General features: G+C 36.8%; 1 protein-coding gene across 2 annotated transcripts in view; it reads left to right on the top strand.

The window, feature by feature from the left end:
• Positions 1-25,826, top strand: part of LOC142342495 (sodium-coupled neutral amino acid transporter 7-like) — a 31,308-nt gene that overhangs the window by 310 nt on the left and 5,172 nt on the right. The gene's annotated exons all lie outside the window — the stretch shown is intronic.

Below are 25,826 nucleotides of genomic sequence, written 5' to 3' on the forward strand. Positions count from 1 at the left end.
GGCTAAAATTTAATAATTAAAACTAACATAAAGAGAAAACGATCTCTGATCAGACCGATCATCAAACCGAATTTAAAGCTGATCAGACCGTCACGGACCAAAGTGACCATGATCGGAGTTCTGCTCGAGATGCTTTTTTGCATATTCGAAATACACTCGAAGCGATTTCTGATCGGGCCATCTCAGACTGAAACGTCCTCTGATCAGTCAAATTTCAGACCAATGTCCAGACTTTCGTACTCTCAAATTCACCGTTAATCTCACCAAAGCAAATACAAGCTCATGATATCTGCTTGTGCTGAATATTTTATGCCAGAGATAAGCGGATTTTAAGGGTGAATGGTAACTTATGCTATTGGATCAGGCGCCATCTGATGATGATGATATTTCTCGACATAGAGATTTTATTTTTTTCTGTTTCCGGTCAGCCTTTGCGCTCTGATTAATTTGGCATGCCTGAGAAATAAGTTAATTGATAAAATCAAATCATGTAATTTTAGAGTTTTTGAAACTGACCATGATCAGGTTTTCAGAGCGCTTAAAACGAATTCTGACTTGATGCGCATTTGAAACTACCTAAGATCATTTATGTGAGTTTGAATCATCTTTGGACCAGACTTTCGCTCACTTAAGTGCATCTCTGATTAGACAATTGTGGGGGCCTCTGATCATTATAGCCTCTGATTGGAAACGGACAAGAATGACCTCAGATCAGAAAACTTTGAGGCCGTTGTCCAGACCTCTTTGTGCTCGAACCTTAATCTCAGAATAATTAGGTTTCGCACGATCCACAGCTTGATAGCATCGAAAATCAATCCGCTTATAGACTTCAATCAGGGTGTAGAGTCTACATATATGAGTAGTATTCATATAGCGCACAAGGAGAGGGGTGTTATCATGCCATGGGGATAATGGGGTATAAATCCCATACATGATAATAGGGTACAGAGTTGCATGGGGATAATATGGAATGATCCTCAATCATGGGTAATAGGGTATACATGCGAAAAAATCTGAGCGGGATTATACATGTATAGCCACCACTTGTCTATATTCTTTCTAATTTGGCCCACCGTTTAGTGAAATTAGGCCATAACACGTTTCGTATAAACTGATCTGTTATTAAAATCTGAATCGAGGCCTTTCAAATTGAAAGTAGCACACCAAACCAAATCAATTCAGAGCTCTTTAAACTGAAATCAACCCACAAAAAAGTCTGCATAAAAGAATTTGAAACGGAAATTTACGTCAAAATTACTCTCCGCCACTACTTTCACTGGCTTCAAAATCAATGAGAGAGAAAACACTTTGCTCTTCTTCTGAGCTGCTAGCTCTAAGGAAATCAATTATTTGGTCAACGGGGATGTTTTCGTCGCTGATTTTGCTTGCGTTAATCAGTCCAGGAAGGGCGGCGAATAGCTATTGGCATTGTCCAGTTGTTGATTTAATCTCTCACTGCAGTACTTGCGCATTCTTTTAGCAGTTGGTGGTGATGCATTACTTTCAAAGTCCCAATTAACTTAGCTGTCTTTGAACAGTTCGCTGAGATTATCTTAGCTAAAACCCCAACTTATTTGACTGTCCAATTGATTGGGATCGAACCATATTAGCGAATCACTGTCCCCATCGCTCTCTACATATGTTTGCTATGAATAATGTCCGAATGGAAGAGTTAATAAATCGTCCGATCAAATGTACCGCTTTTTATCAAAAGCAGAGAATGAAATTTTGTTCGCTGTTACTGTTTTGGAGACATGATTTTCCAAGCTTATTCTATTGTTAAGTGCTCGTAGTGGTTTTGATGATAACGGCGTATCTTTATACATTTCATGGGTCAGCAGTCTTTGCGTCGCTGTGGTGACACTTTTTGCTGAAAGATTACGACAATCTGCAAGAGGTAGACTTTATTGACTTGAAAAGTAAAAGTTTTCTCTAGGGGTTATAAAGTTAGTTTTTTCTGTCAAAAGAATAAGAATACTAACCCCTGGAAGTTATAGAGTACATTTTTTGTTTGAGGCAGGTGAATTCCGAAATAATGTCCCACTAAATTGGTCTTTAAATTTCACGACTTTGCACTTGTTTGCATAATTATGGAGTGCTTGACCATCAGGGTAAGAGGAGAAGCTGAATTCATTTTTCACATCCTGTGTTTGCTTTTCCGGTTGAGTAGACTGTCCGTATGAGTAGAGCAGTGGACAGGAGAAATTACCCCCCCCTAACCTGATAGTGGAATCTCTGCATATGAAATTTTGCTAGTTCAAGGACGCTTACACCAACAATTGTTGGTGTGTTCCCGTTTATTATATTCGGCTTCAAGCACATTGCCACCATGTTTCCCCAAAAAATTTGAATCTTTCAAACTCAAATTTTTGCACTATTTTCTGGTTTTTTCAGCATTGTGACTTATTTGTACTTTCAAGTGGCGCCTTTTGGGTTTTTTGTTTTTCACATAGACCGAATTATTCATTAGTTTGTAGTAGTTTTAATGAAAATTACTTGCTAGACTCTTGCGCATTTTGCTGTTCAGAGTAACGTAGGGTTCCAGCCATTGATTTTGATTAACTTGTAGCACGCAGTGCAGCTTAGTAATGCGCATTCCAACTTGAGCGTATAGCTCTAGTAACTTGAAGTTAAATACATAATGCCTCTTGTCATACACTGTCTGCAGCAATTTGGAAACCTTCGCCTGGGGTAATTTGAACCGCTCTTTTATGTCGATTTGGAATTTATTTAACCAGGCATCTAACACTATTTCCTTCACGGGCGCAAGGAGATAGTGTTTATGTTGGTCATGAATGCTTGCCGGGTATTCAAGGTCCACCTCAACAACCCAATGGTCGAATTTGTTGGCATATTCAGTATTTCAATGAACGATACTTCATTTGCTAATTGGAAGTTGCCTATGGCGAGAAATTCTTTTTGCATAACACTGCCATATAAATTAGTACTGTCTACGCTGAATCCAAAGGTAGAAGGCTCTTCAAGTTTGAACCCTGGCAAATATTGATTATTCGCTTCGAAGTATCGCGCCGCAGATACTGAAGTCATGCCGCCCCTCAATGATGGCTCGACCATTGTTCCGGTTCCTTCCTTGACTCCATGAGTGCATTGGCAATTCTCAGTGCCGCGTCTTTTGCCATATTTGTTGATGTAAAGAATTGGGCTACATCTAACCCGTAGTTTTGGTAGCTCAGTTTTCGACAGTACTCTGAGCAGCACGCAAGCAATGCAACATCAAGCTTCAGATGGCAATCATAATAATCTTCAATAGTTCCAAATTCAAACATCTCCCACAAATGTTTTGCTTTTTACCAATTCCAGGCCGCTGACTGATATTTTTCCATTATCCTAAATGTTCTTCCACATCTCACGTGGCGGCAACTCTTGATCTGCAAACTTTGATCTGTCGCTCACTTATGAGTAGAGGTAATACCCTTTCTGTTTGAAAAGATGATTTCGGGAGTGGAGAATATCGGCAAACAAGGACGCCATTATAGCAAATTCCCAATCGGGCAACGTTTCAACCAATTTTTCTAACGATCCACTAAATAATTTGTATAAGTCTACAAACCGCAAATACTCGTAAACAGGTACAAATTTTATGTCAGCCGTCTCGAAAATGCTCGCTTTTACTCCTAACAACATTGTTATATATTTCTCAGTAGTGGATGTTATCATCTTGATTGTTGTAGTGGGCTCGCATTGCTGAAGACTTAAATAGATGTGATGCAGGTCATAAACCTAAAATTATGCCCAATAACGAGAACGAATTTGGAATTTCACCTCGCTCTGCTGCATTGAGGATGAGCCCATCCAAGAAAGTTCCCGGCATAACACCGATCTAAGTCCTTTTCATCCTTCTCCAGAAGTTCACTCTCGCAAATCCTAAATTTTTTTGTGTTACTTTTCTGAAGATTTGAGCGGTCAACGCGATAGAACGGGTACTTGCCTTTCTAATGGTGTTTATCTTTGTCAAGCTTGTGAATCATTTGCACAAAACTTTGCATACAACTGACTGAACTGTCCAAAGGACTGAATTTGGGCTGCGGATTACCATGCTCTATGATTGCTATCGCATATCCACATGGTTCATGTATTTCAACTGATCTGTTTGAAGCACTCTCTGAACTAGCTGGGCAGGATGCTACGGGCTTGAGAACGGATTCGAAATCGAAACAGATAACAAATGGAGCAAACCAGGTTGCAGACCAATTATTGAATTTGTTTGAATTCTTGCTGGCTCTTGGCATCCGAATAAAAGCTTGTGGATTGCTACCACTAACCTCAACATGGTCTTTAAACTGTTTATCACCTTTGTGACGCAAGTAAAGAGAGTTCCGACAGAGTGGAGGTTTCGACCTGAACTATTTGTTCGTGATAAAAAAGAAGAACCTGGTTAAATCCTTAATAAGAACGTAGTGATGCTTGTCACTCTCATACAGAGGAAGTATGTCAAGAACGAGATTTGAGGTAGACTATTTGGAGACTCGCATTGGAAACAAATTTCAAAACCAGAGACGTTTTCAAAACCAGAAACGTTGACCTCTATGTCGTAAGTGTTTCGATCTTATCGATATCATTGCAAACCGTGGGCATTGCAAACTCACCAGCAGGCTGAAGCGATGACAATTTTTGATAGAACTCGGGGATATTAACTTTAAAGAGTCATTTCGCCCTTCTTCCTGAAAATCGTTGCTCTTTAGATAGGAAATTGCGAAAAAGCTATAAACAGTTGTTGTCTGTTTGGTTCCGAATGTTGAGGAGAGAGTTGCATTTTTGTAAATGTGGCGGTAAGTCGATATAGGAAGAGGTTCTGGGCGGTCTGTTCTTGGCAAACCTGATATTGACGCGAAGAACTTTTTCAAGCAAACTTGCACTTCCAGCAGAGGCAAACATAAACAACAGATCAAAAATTTTTCCACCATTTCTACAAAACTGTCATTTGAGAGCACTTCAACGTACACAGGAGTCATCAGAGAGTTAGCGAAGATAATGATACGCTCATCGTCTTCCTCAGGCTCACGAAAATGTTTGAGAAGTTACAGTTCTGCTGAGAATTGAACTTTTTGCGGGCCGGCAGTTAATTTTTGATGAATTAGCACCTGAATTCGTTCCTGTTTCAACGTCGTGGACGCTTGAAGGTCTCTTGCTGGCGCCATTTTGTCATCCGTGGGTTCCATTGAGTAGGACTGTAGACTGCCGTTAAAAGCTGACTGATCGGGAGGTTGAGTAGGTTTCAAAATCAGCACCAAAGACTGGAATTAAATGCATTGACCTTGCATACTGTGCATAGAAGTGCGAACTGTTGAATCCGAGGAGAAAGGCCCGACAACAGTTTGTGAATCTTGAATGTTGAGTTCGGATGTGTTGTTCCAGTTCAGATTTTTTTCGAGATCTGAACTCAAAAACAGTGATAAGTTGGTATATTCATTTCGTCTGCATGAACTTTTGTTCCATGGCAAGAGTGATTTTCTCTGGTACTAAACACAGAGTCGCAATACCGACAGGCAAACTTAATGACGATAGAATATAAGAAAATGACCTCAATTTCGGAGAGAACTGAATGATTCGGAAAACTAGTCTAGCACTTTGTGGTAACTGCATTTGCTACGAAGAGTGTAACATGGATGGCAATCTGTATGTCAACCTAGTTTGGCGGGCACCAAATTCGAAAATTTGAGTTCGTCAAATTTGATCGGCTCAAACTGACGGGAAAATTTTGTTTCGAACTTTTTGCGAAATTAAACGCAAAAAGATGTAAAACACTTTGCGGTTCCAAAACTATTTGCTACTAGTCCCTCAGAGGGGTCATACTGTGTATTGTTGTTTGAAAAAATGCGCTTCAGAAAGCGGAGAAATAAGATACTTTCATTGAACTTTTGAAAAAGTGCCATTTTAGACCTCTTCAAAAACCGTTGATCAGAATTCTCGTACGGTTTTAAGTGTAATGAGCAAAATTGCTCTCCGGGGAGAAACACATATGACCGCAGGGAGAAAATAGCTCAAAAACAAACAGAAAAGAACCTCTCTGTTGGTCATCATAAATCAATGTCATTAAATGACAATTAGATGACAGATAAATGTGTCTTTTTTCTTAAGCCTTTTTTGATGACAAGTTTTCGATAAAAAATTGATGCCCTGGACCCACTATATTCAAAAATGCAACGAAACGCGTTGTACTATATTTCCTTAGGGTACGTCATATGCTAATTAATGCCAGATGTTAATTTGACATTGATCAGTTGTTTTGGAAATTGGTGAAGAAGCCTTTTCTCGGCCACGATGCTTGTGACCAAAAAATTTTTGCATGTTCCCGCAAAACCATTGCTGTAAAAAATCCATTTTTTTCATTAATTGGCATTCATGTTAATTAATCACTAATTAGCCGTTAAGTAGGCGCTAATTATTTCTGTAACGGTTAAGTTAAATTTGACGTAGGTGATGAGAAATTTTGTGGGCCACAGTTTGTTGAGAACCCCTGCACCGTCAGTTTCATCCCAAGTGTTTTTTTGAAACCCTCATTCTTGGGTCAAAGGTCAGAGGTCATCTACTAAAATTTTTCATTCATTTTTTAAAATTTTTTTACAAACCTGTTTTTTTACCCTGTTGAGCGAGTGCTCAAAGTTGGGAGGTTCTGCTAGTGATGTTAACACTTTTTTTAACTGAGCTTGGTGACATCATTCGGGGTTTAAAGTGCATTTTTTCGAAATTTATCTCTGATGGATTACAATTTGTCTACAACTTCTCCAATTTATGAATTGATTTCAGAGTTCATATGTTGCTACAGTTTTGGTATAATGTTAACACTTCTTTTGTACCAAAAAGAGCACACATTTTGCAAAACAGAAAGTTTGTTCATTCCCTAAAACTTTAAGGTTAACAAACAGATGTTAACAAATTTTATTGATTAGGAGGTCTAATTCTGGATTATTACCACAAAAATTAAACAAAGCAAAGTGATTGCAGTACAAGAAAGCCTGCTAGAAAAAAAATATGTGCTTGCTAGAAAAAAATTTAATGTTGCAATTTCAAGAAATAGAAACGAAGTATTTTGTATAGCACACAAACACACACACAAAACTTAACAACTCAAAATCGAAATAGTTTTTATATGTAGTCAAAATTTCAAGTTTCGATTAAGGTAATTTAATCGAATAGCGCCATCAAAGAACTGCTGGTCGTCGTTTTCTGGTGCACCGCTAACGGTTGAGTTGCTGAACAAGTGGGTTTTTGAAAATTGTTGCTCACAGACTCGCGTTGTGGAGTTTGAAAAGTTTCTGCAGACAAAGTTCTCTCGTCAAAGTTATGAAAGGTGTTTGGAGGTTTTTTGTTCTGAATTCCAGCAAAAAATGATGGGCTACGAGTCGGCGTAACAGTTGGACTTGGGTCAACTGCTGGTGCTGCTGGTAGACGAGCAAGTGCTGTATCACTGACGGGTGCAGGCGGTGAATTTTTCATCTCCCACAAATTGGCCAGATCATCACAAGCTTGATCAGGTACGCATTTTATTTTCAAACAAAGGTACGCGGTCACAGTCATAGCTGTAGAAAATACGTTTTATTTCATCAGTTAATGTGTCCATATTGAAATCGCGAAATTCTGGTTCCACTTTTGCAGGTAAATGGCCACCAGAAGTAATAATACTGCATTCGGATGGGTTGGTTGTTTCAGACAGGGCCGCAATTGCATTTATAGGAAGCTTTGGAAGAACAGAGTGATGGTAAACGTGCCAAAGATCGTCTTGTTATCGTTGTTGAATAAGAACCACAAAAGTTTCATACACTGACCGATAAACTGATTTTCTTTCCCGAGAAGCCTGTGAATCTGCGAGATTTTGAAACCACATTTTAAAGTTAAGTGTAAAAGAATTCAGTTAAACACGTTTGAAGTTGTTGCTGGAAACAAACTGCAATTTGACTCAACACATATATCAAAGCCGTCAAATTTTAGCTCACAGTGTCCGTGTAAAACATTTGTGATAGTTTAACGTAAGCTAGGGTCACAACTGTTTTTAAATTTGACAAACACATCTGTTTGACAAACACACATAACATACACAATTTCAACTTGAACGTACCAAAGATTGTTATCTATTGTTACATTTGTTCACAATTAACTGTTGTTATATATTGTGTTCAATGTGTATTTTCTTATCTGAGGTCACGTCTGCGTTTAACTTCTATTGTATATAATTGCTTTGAAATTGTGTTCCAAGTGTAAGTTTATTATCTGAGGTCACATCTGTTTCTGATTTCTAGTGTATATGAGTGCTTTATGCATGTGAAATTGTTCAAAAAATCACATTTATGCACTATCTGTTTAAAATAAAATTTGTAATGAACAAATGGCGTACTTGAGACTGACTGCCAATCATTTGTTTTTAACTGAGTGTTTGACGACACATGTATAATCGAAGCTTGCCTCCGCCATTGAGTTGGAGTGCTTACAGCTCTATTCGAAAGAGATAAAATTTGGTTGCTCACTGTCTTTCTTTTCCACTAAAGACACTGTGAAGACGTATGAAAGGACGGGGGACTATGTGTTCCTAAAGTTGTTCAAGAAAGCGGAAAGCGAATACGAATTTCAGCGGAGAGTTCTCTAACTGTTCACGAATTTGACAACTTGATTGAAAAGTGAGAAGATATACGCTCTCGGTTCATGGAAGAGGAATCAACAAAACCATCTCCAGCTAAAAAACCACGATTCCAACAAAAGTCAGAAGATATTTCTAAGACCAACACCAGCAACAAAAATGATTGGGGCAATGTACGAGCGCTCACAACTTACTTTAAACAATTTCAAAGACAGTTCAATTTTCAGATTGTTGAAGAGAAACCCACCTTTTTCAACACAAATGTTTATGCAGTGTGCGCCCATTTTGATTCCGAGTTTTGCAGTTAAGTAAATAACCACTATCACAATTTGATTGATACAACACCTCTTGAAAAGGAAACTTTGAAACCAAACCAGAATATTCCTGTCCATTTTTTTTTCAAAGCTTTCAAATTTTTAATTTCGAATGCAGCAACTCTGAAGACTAATGGAGACGTTTTTTACAAAACTCAAATTGGCGGTTGAACTCAACAGCTCCGCAGAAGAAGTTGACTTACAGACAGTACGCAAACAACTGCCAGATTTGACTACAATAATTTGAAAAAAAACAAGCAAAACAAGTGAAAATGTATCAAAAACCCTGTCCGAAGATGCCAATATTTGCTCAAAAGACTAGCTCCAATGCCCGTCCTCCATCAAAACTTGTTCAAACTTATTTTGCTAAAAGTGAAACCATTCGAAGAATTGATAACATTTTGTCTGCTCCTCATTCTGGCGCTTTTTGTCAATTTATGGATATTTTTGTCAGTGAACACAGATTTGTTGATTGTTTGCCTTGGGTATGAACAAAAAATTAAGTTTTGAAAGAAATATTTTATTGAAATCAAGGAAGGGTTAAAACATCCTATGAAGAGCAAAGAAAATTAATTCAGCATCACTCTGTCTTACAATTTTTGTGATTTAGAAATACTAGCAATATAAATAAAAAGGTGCACAAAGTTTTAAATTTTACTTTGAATTGACTGATTCGCGTTTTCTTGAGAAATTATTTTTTTGTAGACATCTTTGTTTGACAAAAAAGACTGTCCTGTAGGGTGAATCAATTGAATCACCTTCTGACACTGTAGTAACCAATGGGTACCAAAACTTTTTGCAGTTGCTGTGTTAAACATTAGGAAACTGTTTGGTTTCAACTTCATGGGAAAATTATTTGCAGAGAAGACACCCAGAAATTTATATTTAGGTAAAGCACATCTTTGAAATAAATAATTGATATCGTCTTCATCTATTTTTAGTCTGTCAAAATGTGATTTTTTGATACTCTTCTTGCACTATTAACAAAAAATGTTTTAGCTTTTTCACCACTAATAATAATGAAAATCTCAATATTGTTCGGTAAGATCACAGAAACTTTTAACTCAATAGAAATTGAACAGTTTGTCAGTTCAGGGTGAATAAAGTCCTGGAATGCTTGTTGGGTACTGGTAAAATCGAAAACCACTAAGAAATAGTTTGGGTAATCTGTCAAACCTACTCGTTGTCCATTATCAGTGTAAGCTCGATCCGATATTCTAATAAAGTAAAAACGTTTGTGATCAGCTGTAGATATTAAATTATATGCCACAGGTAAATCGTTTCGATGTACTTAAGTCTGCTCAAGGTTGGTTTCTTGAAAAAGAAATAGATTTTGCCGGTTGTTACCCAGATAAGGTTCATTTGAGGTTAAGCAGATCGCCAGTCAGCGGATTGGTTCTCACGCAAATGTATCCTTTTCTTTCCAACTTTGCTGACCCTTTGAAGCCAAAAACGTTTTTGTGAGTGTTTCAAGGTAAGGATAGAAGGCGGGAATACTCAATAACGTTTTTTCAATCGCGAGCACAACAGTTTCATTAGGGGTCATCTTCTGCACATTGAAATTAGCTTCGACATTTTTTATTTTGTATTGTTTCGCAGCATCATATGACAATTTAACAAAATCATCGATTGAGCTTTTGAATACAATGCTAAATTTCGCAACATTGTCTGCCGCAAGTGAAAAAGTCTACATTTTTAACATAGAATGTGCATTCAGCTGATTGCCTCAGCAAAAGTTTTATTCTGTTAACTTCTGCAGTTAATAACGTTCCCGGGTTTTCCTCATAACAGGCGCCCTGACAGGCAAGCCCTGCATGTTTTGCATTTTTATTATGTTAGAACTCGGCCTCAATGAAACTTTGTGAGCATAAATTTTGTTAACGCTTATTTACAAATCTATTTTTGTAAAGTCAGCGATTACCGCAGCAACATATTTTAGATCCGCTTCAGAAGACTGGAAAATTTTAAATTCAAATTTGAGAAAATTTTTCAAAATGAAGTACCTTCTTTCACCAGCGACTTCAAATTGTAACATGAGTCCATTTGGACGGTAGTTTGGACCCAATTTTTAAACAAAACTACATTGAAACGCCACCAGTAGTGAAGTTTTTTTCAAATAATTCCAATGAGCTGTGAGTTGCTTCTGATAATAATAATGTTGCGATCATCTTTCAATTTAGCTTATCTTAGCTTAAGACTTTATTTTCTTGCTCTATGCGTTGAAATGGTCTTTCTACGTTTGTCGCATACTTTCAATGGCTAGCTTTGTATTGATTTCTTCTGAAGACAAGTAATTTGCCGAGAGCCTCCAGTCTGTTTTTTTAACGATTTTTGAGATTTTGTTTTTAAATGCTTGTTTAGGAGATTTTTTGTTGCCCATTTTATCCAAAATCTCTAGAACACTTTGTTTCAGGAGCTTTTTTCCGATACAGTTAGCAGTTGGAAAATGAAACGACGTGCTAGGGCAGTGCAAAACGACCAGTTCCTGCAGCTAAATTGTCAAAACCACTTCATCTTTGTCGATAATGTACATAGAAATGAGGCAACTTGATTAGCATAATACAAATCCATTTTTTTTAAATGAAAATTTTTTCAAACTTTTTGAATTGTAGTGTTAGAAAAATTATTCTAGTTCCCTGAAACTTAATTCATTGCCATGTTTCCGTCCGTAGCTCAATTGAAATTGATTGAATTGTGTTGGTCAGAAGCTTCTTGTAGTCTAAATTTGTAAAAACGATGCGATGAGTTGATTCAAGCTCACATAAACTACCGTTTTCAGACGTTTATCAAAGACTCTCCAACTAGTGACTCCCTTAGTGTCACCGACGTATTGATATTCAATTATGTTTGTATAAATGAAAATAAGATGCTTTCCAGCAGAAAGTTCGGCTGGAAAGCTAGTTAAATAACACTGGCTCCAGTAGACGTTTTTTCAGTATCTTCATAGTCCGCAACCTAAATAGTACACAATTGAATTTCCGTTGAAAATATTTTCAATCTTTGTTGGGAAGATTATTTCACTTGCTGCTACTCTTCAATCACCTGAAAGTTTGACTTCGTTATGGAACAACTTTCGAAATGATGCAAGGGTGTTTGAACTAAATATAACCATTGAATCTGATCAATCAAAGTGAACTGGAAACTCGTTTTCAAGCCGCCTGTTGGAAATTTTGAACTACCGGGACCCTGAAAGTTGTAATTTTGATTGATAAAATGTTCCTCAGCGTCAACTAAGGAGTTTGTTGGTAGGATAATGTATGTAATTCCGTTATTTCAAAGACTTCAAAGACTCCGTTATTTTAAAGTCTGTGAACGATTGCTTCTAACTTTTCCTTAAAGCTTTTTCCCTCTTTATTTATTCTCACAATATCCCCAACGTAGAACTTGTGCTTCTAAATTGTGCTTGTTTTCGGGATCGATGACACTAACTGCGGTACATCCTTTTTTTTGTAACTTTCTTTGGTGAAAGTTCGGTTGGCCGATTTACTCTTGAATTGCTTGTTTTAAAAAACTTTTCTAATTGGTCACTGTAAGAATTTGACCAATTTTCTTCGAGCTACCACTGAATTATCTCTTTGAATGACCTAATGTTCCTCTCAACAAATGCAGAACTTTTTTCGTTAAAAGTACTGTATAAATTAATTCTACGTTTGTTGCACAAATGTTTGATTGCTCCAAGAAACTCTTTACCATCGTCAACCCACACTTTTTCGGGCTGCTTATTTTTGATCATCTTTTGGAATGCTTTAGCTGTTTCCGTCGCATATTTTTTTCAAAGGTTCAACTCCTGATAAACATCCTGATAGACAGTCAACTGCTACCAATAGATACTTTATGCTACGGTTATATTTTGCTAGTTTGTCAACGCGTGCCAAATTCAGTAACCAAATTTCATTTACGTCTTTCGCTAGAACTTTAAGCCTGGGAAATTTTGATAGAATTGAATGGTACTATGTGAAAATGCGTTTTGTCTCCAAATAGGACTGCATTTTGTCTAATGGCAGCTAGCTCTGAGTATGTAAGCGTTTTGTGCTTCCTTAGGAATCTGGTACTTCTAAATAAAGCTGGTCCAAACGTTTTACTTCAAAAGAAGAAATACCATTTCTCTTGACTGGTCACTTCGTTGTCTGTCGTCTCGTCACTTGTTTCTTCGTAATCTCTTTCTGGGCTTGATTTGTAAACACTGCTGCGGGGCTTCTCTCGGCTTGGGTAAAATTATGGTTCACTTTCTAACGAAGTTTTCAGAATTTGCTTGGCAAAACTTTTTGCAATTAAATGTGCTGATATATCCAGAGCAGTCAAAGTTTTTGAATATTTTTAATGTCAATTTTTTCTGTGGGATTCTGCAAATTATACAGAAAAGTAAAAACTTTAAAGCCCAGTGGTTCCTTGTTGATATGAAGTACATCGTTTTCTTCAATGCAAAAGACGTCAGATTGCATATTCTGTTCAAGTAAGATTTCAGATTGCCTATTTTTTTCTCCATTGGTTCAAGTTCAGATATTATAGACTCAGACTTAGAAATTTTTTGGGTGTCGACCAATAAAATTAATTTGCTGTGTGTCGTGGTATTTGAAAAAATTATATGTGTTGTATTTAAATCAACTGTTCCAGACCATTTGCTCTGCTGAAACAAGTTGTGTTTGAGGTATATTACACTGATGTTTCTATGTTGCCCGCTATTGCTAATTTGCAAAACTCTCTGTCTTTAAAAACTTCTCCACTTGAATCGTCAAACACAAGCAGACAGTTTTCTAACTCTGAAACGAGTTCAAAATCAGAAAACTGTTTAAACTCTATGTTCAGTTTCTTCTCTAATGACTAAAATTTCGCCTGCTCATGCTGATAAAAATAAAAAAGTTGAATTTCTGGGGAAAATGTGCAAAGTAGTAATATTTGAAAATCGGCTCAGTTTTTCCGCAACAAGATGGCCCACCAACAACCATTGACAACCTGTCAGAGGTTGAAAATATTTTGTTTAGAACTTGGGATTAGGAAGTGCGTACCCTTTTGCGCAAGAGATTAGAGACGACCAAAATGTTGATTATTTGCGATCGATTTTGAAAAGCACTTATTTGAACAAAGAAACAGTTATGAGAAATAATATTATAAAAACTTGTGTAAATTATACCAGTTCTGATTGTAGTAAATTACAGAACCTCCAGGACTGTTTGACTCATTTTATTTTTTTTAAAAAAGAAAAGTGAAATGCAGTTTTTTTACAAAATTATTCAGCAATATATATTTCATACGACACATATTCAGAGTCTTTGTCATCTTTTTTGCAAGTGATTGTTTAGTTTGCATTTATTGAGTCTAGTTTATCTCTGAAAACAACTCTACTTCGTTTTCTTTCACTCGCTGCTTGATTCCTTTAGGAAGACTTCGATCGTCCAGAGACATCAGAATTGGTACTGCACGCTTGAGGATAGATAAAGAGGTTATTTTTATTATTTGCATTTTCTCATGTGTAGACGTGGTATAATTGTAAGTATTCCACGAGAGAAAGATTGTTCTTAAAAGCCTCTATTTCAGCGCCACCACACACAATCTGCTGTCTTCTCTTAATTTTTTGTCCACGAGAGTCATGTCTTTCCTCCTTTACTGGAGTTACTGTCAATTGATTGTCGGGCGCTATGCAGCTATAAACTGTGAGTTTTGGAGATATGTTCACTTGAAGCAATGATGGATTTTTCTTCTCTGGACGTCGATTCAATCATCAACCAGTGTTAATCAACAACAGGGCTTTTTTCTTTGCGCAATGCCTGCTCCTCTGACTTTTTGAGCAACTCAGTGCATGTAGGTTGAAAATAGGAGTTTCTCGATATAGCTTCAAATGTTCAATTTTTGGACAAGACAACGTCTCCAAATTTATTACGTTTTTCTGAAGTAGTTTCGTGAGAGTAATTCTTTTCTCTTTGCCCTTGGTGTAGAATACTGCTAAGCGGAATCAAAAAACAATGCTATCTATGATTTGTTGCAAATAGCAGTAAGGATATTCTGCCGATTCACACAGAAGGCCGTGCAAGAACTTAGAAACCACTGGTAAGACTTTTGATCACTTGAAGAGAGCGTTCCCTATGAATTGGAAGGTAGGAAGGAAATTATGTCAATAACGTTCTGGGTAGCGATAACAAGTTCTTTAACTATGAAGCCAGATTTATTCCGAAAACCCTAAAAGTCGAGAACAACTGCTCGCGATTTCAGCATTCCAAAAAACTGAACAATCGACCTTTGAAAGTTCTCACATAAAGAGAAAATGCAAGGCCGGTCACGTGACCAAGATAATCGTTTGTGACTTGGCAATTTAAAACGTATGAGTAACCCGGTCCTTTATCGCTTAACTCCATTATGAAGAATAGCATGCAGCCTCAAAATTTTGAAAGATTTGAAATGTTTGTCCAGCGACAAATTATCACTACCAAATATTCCCCCATAAGAACGCAGCTTAAGAGCAATGTCCCTATCAATATTGGGATCCAAATGCAAACAAGATGCTAAAAATTACACAAAGCTTTCTCTATAATCAGGATAATTATCTTTCAAAAACAATTAGTTTTTGTGAATACTTCTTATGTCTACCGTCGCAATCGTTGATGTCATTTCCTTCCCCAACATTTTTCAAAATGAATTTTTGTCACTCCCTTACATGCCTCCTCAATTGCTTTGTCCTGGCGCTCTGTTTTTTCTTCATATCTTCACTCTTTCCCTCTATTGTCTCACCAACGTGGTAGGATCTACAATTGAATATATACACTTTCGTCACCATACAATAATGCATGCGCTGTTATCCCATGCAACTAAATTAAGACCACCATTGATTTGAGCATTCTTCATAGTTATGCAGGAATTACAAATGATATCATAAATATCATAATGTAACGATCATTTAATCTAAAGTTAAAAAATCATATATGAACTTGTATGGGTACTAAGCGGTGAGCATGCCTATGAGTCTAGATTAACATTTACTTGAAACAAAATAAACTAATTCTACCTTTGAAGTTTTAATAATCTGCTCACACAAGGTCGTTCTCAGTTAACAATTAGATTGATCTTCATTTTTTGTATGTTCTACCTGTTGTAATTCAACAATTGTCTTTAATTTATTGAACAGTGAACAGTTCAATTTCATAACTGGTTTTTGGTACGGAATTTCTGTTCAGTTACGTTGACAGAAGCTTTATAAAAAAAACCACGTCACAAATCCAATTTGGATTAATAATATTTGAATATTTCGATATGGAATCCAATATTTGGCCAAAACAATTTGCGTTATGATTTTTTGGGTTGAAGTTTAAGAAAAAAGGCCCTTTTTATTTGGGCAAGCAAAAAAAGCTCAACTGAGCGCCCATTATGTGCCGTGCTTCAAATTCTAAATATTGGAAACAGGCAAGATGCATTGCAACAAGCATTGATTAGACCAATCTGTTGAAAACTATTGAGCATCATTGAGGCTAAAAACTTCTACTATCAGCTAACAATGCTGCATTTGCACCTTTTTAATGGCCGCCATCAGTTTCTCAAGGGCTATTACTTAGGCGCTCTCCTCTTTACAATTCAAAAGATTTGAAATGTTTTTATCGAATCATTGTCTTTTTTAACATTTGTTCACATATTGTCGTGATTTTTGAGGTCAAATTGAGTAATGGTTCTAGTCACACCAAAATAAGATATGAAGTAGAAAAGCAAGTTTTCTGATGTGTGAAATTCTTCCACTATAAGATTAAGGTAGAGTGAGGAAAAGAGTTTTGAAAAAAAAACGATTTCTCGATTGTGATTTTTTTTTGTTTACGTGCGGCACTTTAACTCTTTTCTAAAATTGTTTTTTTTTCCTATTTTCAAATCTTCCGCACACATTAATTGTCCATTGATTTTAGCTCATTTCTGAGTCAAGTTTTTGAGTCAATCAGAATTCGGTCAGCTTTAAATCAGGATTGTTCTTGCCATGTTTTCTAATAGTTTGAATTTTTTGTTACCGCTTTTGAGTTTAACGTCTGATCTTTCATTCACTGTGTGATACATATGGATACCTATATATATATATCGAAACCTTTATGTGTACTAAATTATTTACCCTCTATATCTATAATTATATCATGTGTTTTATAACTAAAAGTTATGACTTCTATTTATTCACCTATATTAATATTCCCGTTAGTCTACTAAATTATTTCATATTTTGTTCATACCAGTTTATTATTAATAATCATAATCTCATTTAGTCAATCTGAATTATAGTTACTCTGCAAACGTTCGTCATAATCCTAAGTTAATCTTAGCAATGGATCCGCGTCGCGTTTCCAATAAACAGAATTCGTACTACACAATTAGTTGTGTATTCGACCTGCAATTCCTACTACATTCTTAAGACAAAGCATTCGCAACGCGAATCCTAAACTATTCAGTAAGATAAGATATAACATGGCGCAGTCAGCGACAAAGGACAGCGGCAAATCCCCACTTGGAATTCAACCCTTTTGGGAAAAGGCGACACTAGAACCCCCAATTCGCTGGGAGTTTTGGAGAATACAATTGAAACTCGCAATCCTCGCTAGAGAGGGAATTGAAGTGGACCTTCTCTTGGTAGACCCTCCAGAACATGTTCTCTTACCTCCTGAACCAGCATATGAGGACGCAGTGGACAACCCGACGGCACAATCAGAACGAGATCGACGTACCCGCAATGAGCAGGCAAAAACAGCGTGGAAAAATCAATGTCAACGTGTCATTACAGTCGGCGTACTTTGTGGTGACAAACCGTGGAAGTTATGTGATCGAAAAGCATCCTCTCTGATGTACTTAAGCTTAGGCATGGAAGGCCGGCGCGTATTCAACTCAAAAAATTCAACTATCAACCTCGAAACAATCTCAACGAAGGATCTTTGGGATGTTCTAAATACAACCTTCATTCGGATCCATAATATAACTTTCGATAGATACCTCTTCCTCACACGAAAACAGCAAAAGGGAGAACCTATTGAGAAGTTCTATGGACATCTCAAAGAACTTTCGGAAAACTGTGATCTGGGAGATAAAGGGGACACTATCATCCGGGACGTCTTTATCGCGAATATGCAAAATGAAGACATTCAGAAGGAACTTCTTAAAGAAACAGTAGACCCGGAAAAAGCATTGGCAATAGCAATTAATATTGCGATGGGTACACTCAACCAACTAAAAATGAATGCAAGCAAAACCGAGTCACAATCAACGGTTAACCAAGTACAACGGACACGTATCGCGAATGCTACCCCTTTTTCCAATATGAACACAACAGCACGGAAAAAGCCTACAACCTGTCATTTCTGTGGATCTAATTGGACCTCCGACCAGCGTAATAAATGTCCCGCTCGGGGAAAAAGATGCAATAACTGTGGTATTGAAAACCACTTCGCAAAGGTTTGTCGCAAACCTAAAGATCCCAATTCGTACCCAAAACCTAAACCGCGGGTCAATAACGTAGAAAAAGACGATCAAAATGAAGATGTCAATCAAATTTCGGCCAATTTTGATCCCGATTTGGAGTCAAACTATTCTTCAGATGAAGATAACTGTGTAGCAGTAATATCTTCATAAGATTCCGCAACTTCAGTGGACGACACCAATCTCCCTGTAACTCTCGGCAACACATCAACAAATGTTTTGGTGGATTCGGGCAGCGTAAGCACAATAATAAATGAATCCTTGGCGAACTCAATCATTTCCCATGACCCAAAATCGAAGTGGATACGCGAAGCGAATCCTAAACAATTGAAAACATTCTCAAATGAACCTATTCATACGGTGGGCATTCTCCAAACTTCAATTCAAAGCAGCAATTGGTACGCAAATCCAATCGAAATTCAAGTAGTGGCGGATGGACATCGTTTTCTATTGGGTAGAGATTTGTTTCCAGCTCTTGGACTTTCAATACATCAATCAAGTAATCAAGTAACAATCAATCAGGTAGATCAAGAATATTGCCAAATCAAAAAACAGATTGCTATTGATTACCCCGACCTAATCTCCAGAATTGGTAAGTCCAAAATACATACAGTTCGTTCAAAATTCCACAAAAATTATACCCCATCACACCAAAAAGGCCGCCGTGTTCCTATAAATTTATTAGACAAAGTATCCGCTGAACTAAAGAAACTTTCTGAACAAGGACACATTGAAAAATTACAAGAATGTTCGGATAAAAACTTCATTTCTCCCACTGTAATTACGGTCAAAAAGGACAAATCTGTAAAATTAGCTCTTGATTCGAAAATATTAAACAAAGCGATCCACAAAAACAAGTATCAAATGCCAAACATAGATAGTCTCATCGATTCAATTTCACAACATATTAATAACTCAAATCTGGGAGATAATGTCTATTTTTCAACAATCGATCTAAAATATGCCTATAGCCAACTAAAGCTGCATCCAGATACTGCACGTCATTGTAATTTTAATATCATTTGCGGCGAGGCAACAGGTACGTATCGTTTTAAAACGGGATTTTATGGCCTTACAGATATGCCGGCCGAGTTTCAAAAGGCAATGGATTACACATTGGTTGGGCTGACTAACACATACTGTTTTCTGGATGACATAATCGTAGTTAGCAAAGGCACCCAGGAATCGCACCTCAAATACGTATACAATTGTCTCCAAAAACTTGAAGCAGATAACCTTAGAATTAATTTAAGCAAATGCCACTTAGCAAAACATCAAATAAATTGGCTTGGCTTTACATTCTCACAAAGTGGTGTTAAACCTATCGAATCTAAAACAGCGGCAATTGCGGAAATCAAAGCCCCAAAAACATTGAAACAATTACGGTCATTTTTAGGTAGCGTTCACCATCTAAGCAAATTTATACCTAATCTTGCCAAAATATGCCACCCTCTTCGACCTTTATTAAAGAAAAACGAAAAATTTATTTGGAATGAGAATCATCAATTACATTTTGAACATATCAAAACTGTTATTGCAAACGCTACAGAAAATACTCATTTTAATCCAACACTGGAAACGCGCATCAAATGCGATGCATCCCGCCAAGGCTTAGGCGCTGCGCTTGAACAATTAGATTGTGAAGGGTGGAAAACAATAGCTTTTGCATCTCGTTTTCTTAATAGCAATGAAGAACGCTATAGTGTAAATGAACTCGAATTACTTGGGGTGGTTTGGGCCATTGAATATTTTAAATATTATCTATTTGGGAAAACTTTCACAGTTTTAACAGATCACAAAGCACTTCTTTCAGTCTTAAAATCACACCGCTCTAATAAATCCTACAACAGTAGATTAACACGATGGATTGACCGTTTGTTACCATTTGATTTTAACATCGAACATATTCCTGTTACCCGAATGGGCTTGGTTGATTATATTTCGCGACAACCAAATCAGAACGCTAAAAGTGTCAATCAATACGATGAGGAATTTATGGTAGCAACAATTTCCCGTATCCGCGACGCGATTACATCTTTATTTAGTAACGCAAATAAAATTCCTTTCCAAAAGCGGCATATAACTAGTAATTATAAGCAACAAGTACACCCGACGCGCGTCCACTCTTGCAAACCTGCTAAAATTAGCGCGCATAATTCAAATGCCTCAAATAATCCATTCATTCCTCGAGCACAAGTAAACAATTACAATTCTGAATTCATTTCTAACTTTAATTGCCGTGCAAATCAATTGCTTCAATCTGATACCACACTCGCATCGCGAATCCAGTCGCAAAATTCTAATTGCCATTTGATAGCTAGCTCCACACAGCAAGTACTTCACATCAACATGTCAGCAAAAGAGGCACCACAAAACAATCCATCAACTTCACCACACACCCCAAGAGTGACATTCCGCACCCAATCCACCCCCATCTCATCTACCAGAGCCGGACCCAGCAACACCCAAGCATCATCATCACCCGAGGAATATGACATCGAGCTCTCTCGGGAAGAGGTATTTGAAAACAACCTCAACCAGCTCTTCACTAAATCTTTCCTGGCGGTCCTCACGAGCAAAGACGCGGTGTTGAAAGAGATCCGCGATTGTGTAATGCAGAATGACGAGGCCCGCTGTAAAGAAGTGAGCACATACATCCACTCCTTTTGGAAGGACTTACACGTGAAATCTGGGTGTCTGTGTGTTGACCAACGCGTGGCCATTCCAAACTCTATTAAGGAGGCGGTGCTCGAATCCATCCACATGACGCACCCGGGTAGTTGGGGGATGATATCGCTCTCTCAATATGCATGGTGGCCCTACATGCATAGGGAAATTTTAGCAAAAACATCTGATTGCGTCCCGTGTACGGATATTGGTAAGAATCTGAAAACTATTATACCAAAATCTAAAATGCACCCACACAAAGCTTGTCAAGAACCAAACGAAGAAATACAGATTGATTTTGGGGGTCCGATAATTAATGATAAAGACAAAGACATTTATTTCTTAACATGTATTGACCGTTATTCAAAATATCCAACTGTTAGAATATTCGACAATGCTAATAGGGTAAACGTAGTAAAAATTCTTCGTGATTATGCATATACTCATGGAATCCCGCGAACAATACGCTTAGACCAAGCAACTTGTCTTGTAGGTAAACAAGTTACAAACTATTGTAACGAAAATAATATTGACATTCTCGACGCTCCGGTCGGTGATCATAGAGCTATTGGATTGGTGGAGCGAATGATCGAAACAATTAAAAGACGCTTATTTTGCATGAAAGCTGAAAATAAAGATACATTTTCCACAGCTAAAGCAATAAAACAAATAGTCTCTGATTTACAATTAACTAAACAGAAAACAACAAAGATAACACCTTTTGAAGCTCATTTCGGTCGCCCTGCAAATACTCCTTTAAGGAATATTAGCACACTTCCATCAAGTCAAAATCTAACTTATGAAAAAATTGTTAATCACTATTTAGATGCTGAAACAGTTTCTGCGGAGGATTTGCTGGACGAAAATGGATGGGTCAGTGCCAACAGAAGTGACATTGAAATAGAGCAGAAGATGTGCCAGGCCTCCTTAGACGCAGGTCAACGCTATCGGGAGTCCGACAATAAAGAGTCCCGTTTCATAACTCATCCGCAGATCACAGACCCTATCCCCAGGACAGAACAGTCCCTTAATGTCAAACTGGCTCGAAAATTACCACAAAAGAAACGAGCAAAAAGACAACTGGCGGGTCTGTACGAAGTACTAAAGCCTGGATCCTTCGTCACCAAGTTGTCACCAACAACGACGATAATCAATGAGCCTGGCAGAACCACAGTGAAAGTCCGAGATAGTGATCTTGCAAAATTTGGGACTAAAGCCGAAAGATCCACCAACTTGTGGGTATATGCCCAGCGACACCCTGCCCCTTACGAAAAAACCACAGAATTTAAGATCGCGAAGCATAGTAACGATCTTAAGAAACAGAAGAGGGGCGAAATCAAAATTAGACATCGCCAAAGTGATACTACATCAGTAGTATCATCTGTGAATTCGAACGTATCGCGTGCGCTAACGGTACGCAAGCCGAACAAACCACAATTCAAAAGACGCCTTATGTCCCCACAGCTGATATTCAAGAAGACGTACCAGCTCAAAACCAGCCCCTCATTTCGATTGTACCGGCTCCACCTACACCTGCATCACAAGTACCCTCCGCACAGACACAGGACGACCAAACAAAAGGCCGCAAGCGCAATCGACCCCAATTCTATGGCTTTACAGATGCCGACATTTCTCCTACAAGTTCTCTGGCCTCAACAAGTTCTGCTCAACCAAAGAAGCACAAGAATAAAAAAGAGAAGAAACGATCAAAACAGTCAGATTCGGTGGTAGCTCTCATCCAAACGGCCGAACAATCTAGAATCCCGTCACCTCCCCGACCCGACTTACAATTGGGACAAGTTTCACCACCGGACCCCAGAGTTCGATATTTTGAATATGAGCAAGAACGGGAAATGTCGGTTTGGGATGCAGAGAATGAAATTTAAGCCCAAAAACTCAGCAAAACTGTCTTTAACTGCATTCATTTATTTAGTCTTGTTCCCGCTCTTCTGATCCAGATTTAATGTTAATTTTACTTTTAATTGATTACAGTTCATCCTCAATTGTTAGCCTTTAAATTCTTTCAGTATTCGCCCTGAGAATCCATTTATTTCTGTGTGTGCATTTAAATTATTCAGTATAATGTATTCACTTTACATGTTTAAAATTTGACGCGTATTCGCCTTACACTTACACACTTATTTAACAATAGTAGTACTTCTACATTTTGAGTTAAATTATGTTCATCTCATTCAATTTCATGCTTTGTGTTGATACTAAAAAATTGTAAATACCTTAAAATTTTTTTTTGTCACGAGGGAAATGTGATACATATGGATACCTATATATATATATATATCGAAACCTTTATGTGTACTAAATTATTTACCCTCTATATCTATAATTATATCATGTGTTTTATAACTAAAAGTTATGACTTCTATTTATTCACCTATATTAATATTCCCGTTAGTCTACTAAATTATTTCATATTTTGTTCATACCAGTTTATTATTAATAATCATAATCTCATTTAGTCAATCTAAATTCAAGTTACTCTGCAAACGTTCTTCATAATCCTAAGTTAATCTTAGCAGTGGATCCGCGTCGCGTTTCCAATAAACAGAATTCGTACTACACAATTAGTTGTGTATTCGACCTGCAATTCCTACTACATTCTTAAGACAAAGCATTCACAACGCGAATCCTAAACTATTCAGTAAGATAAGATATAACACACTGTTTGGAACTAAATAGAACATAAATTCCCTTAAGCGAAGTTACACTAATTTATTCATGGTCAAAAGGAGCAATCAAACGAAACGGTAAAAACCAATAGTGCCCGGGCACTAACACCTAATGTTTCAGCCGTAGTATATTAAGTTATCAAAGTTTTTTTAGATTATACTGCAAATTGGTATCAGAATCAAGACCGCTGTCTTTCATTCTTTGACGCTGAATTTGTCACTTTTACCAAATCTAAAGAATTGCAGCTCAAATTAGAAAATTTTGACACTTGGAAAAAACTAGGATGTCGCCAATTTTTCTCTCTATTTTTCATTGAATGTTTCAATCCATCCCAATATCGTGTAAAATGTCGGTTGTGTTTTGATTAGCTACTCTACACACATTGCAAATATAATTTATTTAAAAATAATAACACAAAGGACGATAATGTATCAAGAGAGACCTAAGAATACGGATTTTGCAGGTGGAGCTGCTATCATTGTATGGGTTGTTCATAGCCAACAATTCATTATATAATGGCCCGTGAATTATCCGCGTTGACGCTCTGATAGCATAATCATTATAATGGCTGGACATTTAGCCGACAACTAAGAGTTAATTGGCCACTATATACGAATTATAGTGATAATGTGACCAATTACGTTTTTTATAACTTTTCTGTTATTTGAAATGAATTTTTGAGACACGGCACAGCTCATTTGTATTTGTATACTTTTTTGTCTCAGTCAGATTATTTTTCAATCTCTCTGCTGTTGGGAAGAAAATTTACCTCCTATGATGAATCAAAAAAATTGATAGTCCTTTAAAAAAAGGAAAAAAGTCATCAAGTTTTTTAGTATAATTATGCTCTGCTCTATCTTCTTTGTTCTGCATTTAGATTTAAGCTTAGATTAAGGGATCGACAATGTGATAATAGGAAACATAATTATTCCCTTAAAAAATGAATACAACCTTTCCTTTTTTATTAAATTAATGTCTTCCAAAAATCTGTCCTCTAATATAATTTTCGCAGTTAGTTTTTATATCACAATTGCTAATTACATAAAGTATCTTCTTCTTCGGTTTCAAATGATTTTTCTAAGTGTGTAACCATAAAGTTGTGGTAACCAGTTGTGGCTCAAAAACTTCAGCTAGCTTCATTTTTTGTTTACCGTTTTTCACTGCGAAAAACTTTCAAACTTCCAGATGTGAACTAGATAAAACTTTAATTTAATTTGCATAACATTGAGGAACATGTTCATTGATATCTTTTATTTTCAATTTGATATCTATTATTTGATATCTATTAATTAATCAATATTTAATTTGTTATCTCTTATTTTCAATTAAGATTTTGACATTTTAATTCAAATATATTCACAGCAACTTGTCAACTTTTTTCTAATTTTTTTCTTTCTTGCCTCGCGAATATTAAAATCAGATTATATTAGATAGGAATTTCAAATGATTTAAAGCATGAGCTGTATCTGAATAGATATTCAAATTTAACAAGAAACGCATCCAATTCAAACTTTTCAAATAGTTGGACTAGAAGTGTTGCTGTTGTTTTCTAATACCTTTTTTGATATTCGTAAATTGTCTTCCAACTTAAAAGCCAAAAATTTGAACAATAAAAACGTTTGAAAGTGACCAAGCTGGTTCTGAATTTTATATTTCGCTACTCTTGTGCTTTAAAAACTTTCCATTTTTTCTGCATAGTTGTTCGTTTGGCTTGGAAATTAACCTTAGTTTGGTTTAAATTACAGTAGAAGTCGCGCAAAATAGTCGAAAACTGAAGTGTGCCTTTTGCAGACGAGTTTGCTATATATGTTGCTAAAATGCGGCCTAAATTATTTAGTTCTATGACAATTCGTTTAGTAGAAGATTTCTGCCATGCTGCTACTATTTAAATTGAGCGGGCAAAACTATTTTTTTAACTATTTTGGTTGCGGTAGTGAACAGTCAACTGTGAAATAAAAAGGAATCATTACGAGTGAATTGACTCATAAGAAATTATTTTTTCTGAACTCTGCTCACGTTTTCTCGCTCATTGTAAGCTTTGTTCGCAAGGGCTATGTAAGAATGTAAGAATACGTGTAAGATTGGTTGTTAGATTTACTTAAGAATGAATGCAAATTTGTTAGAGTAAAAATACCCCT

The sequence above is a fragment of the Convolutriloba macropyga genome, chromosome 7 (assembly GCF_964194025.1).
Source record: "Convolutriloba macropyga chromosome 7, txConMacr16.3, whole genome shotgun sequence".
Taxonomy (NCBI): Eukaryota; Metazoa; Xenacoelomorpha; order Acoela; family Convolutidae; genus Convolutriloba; species Convolutriloba macropyga.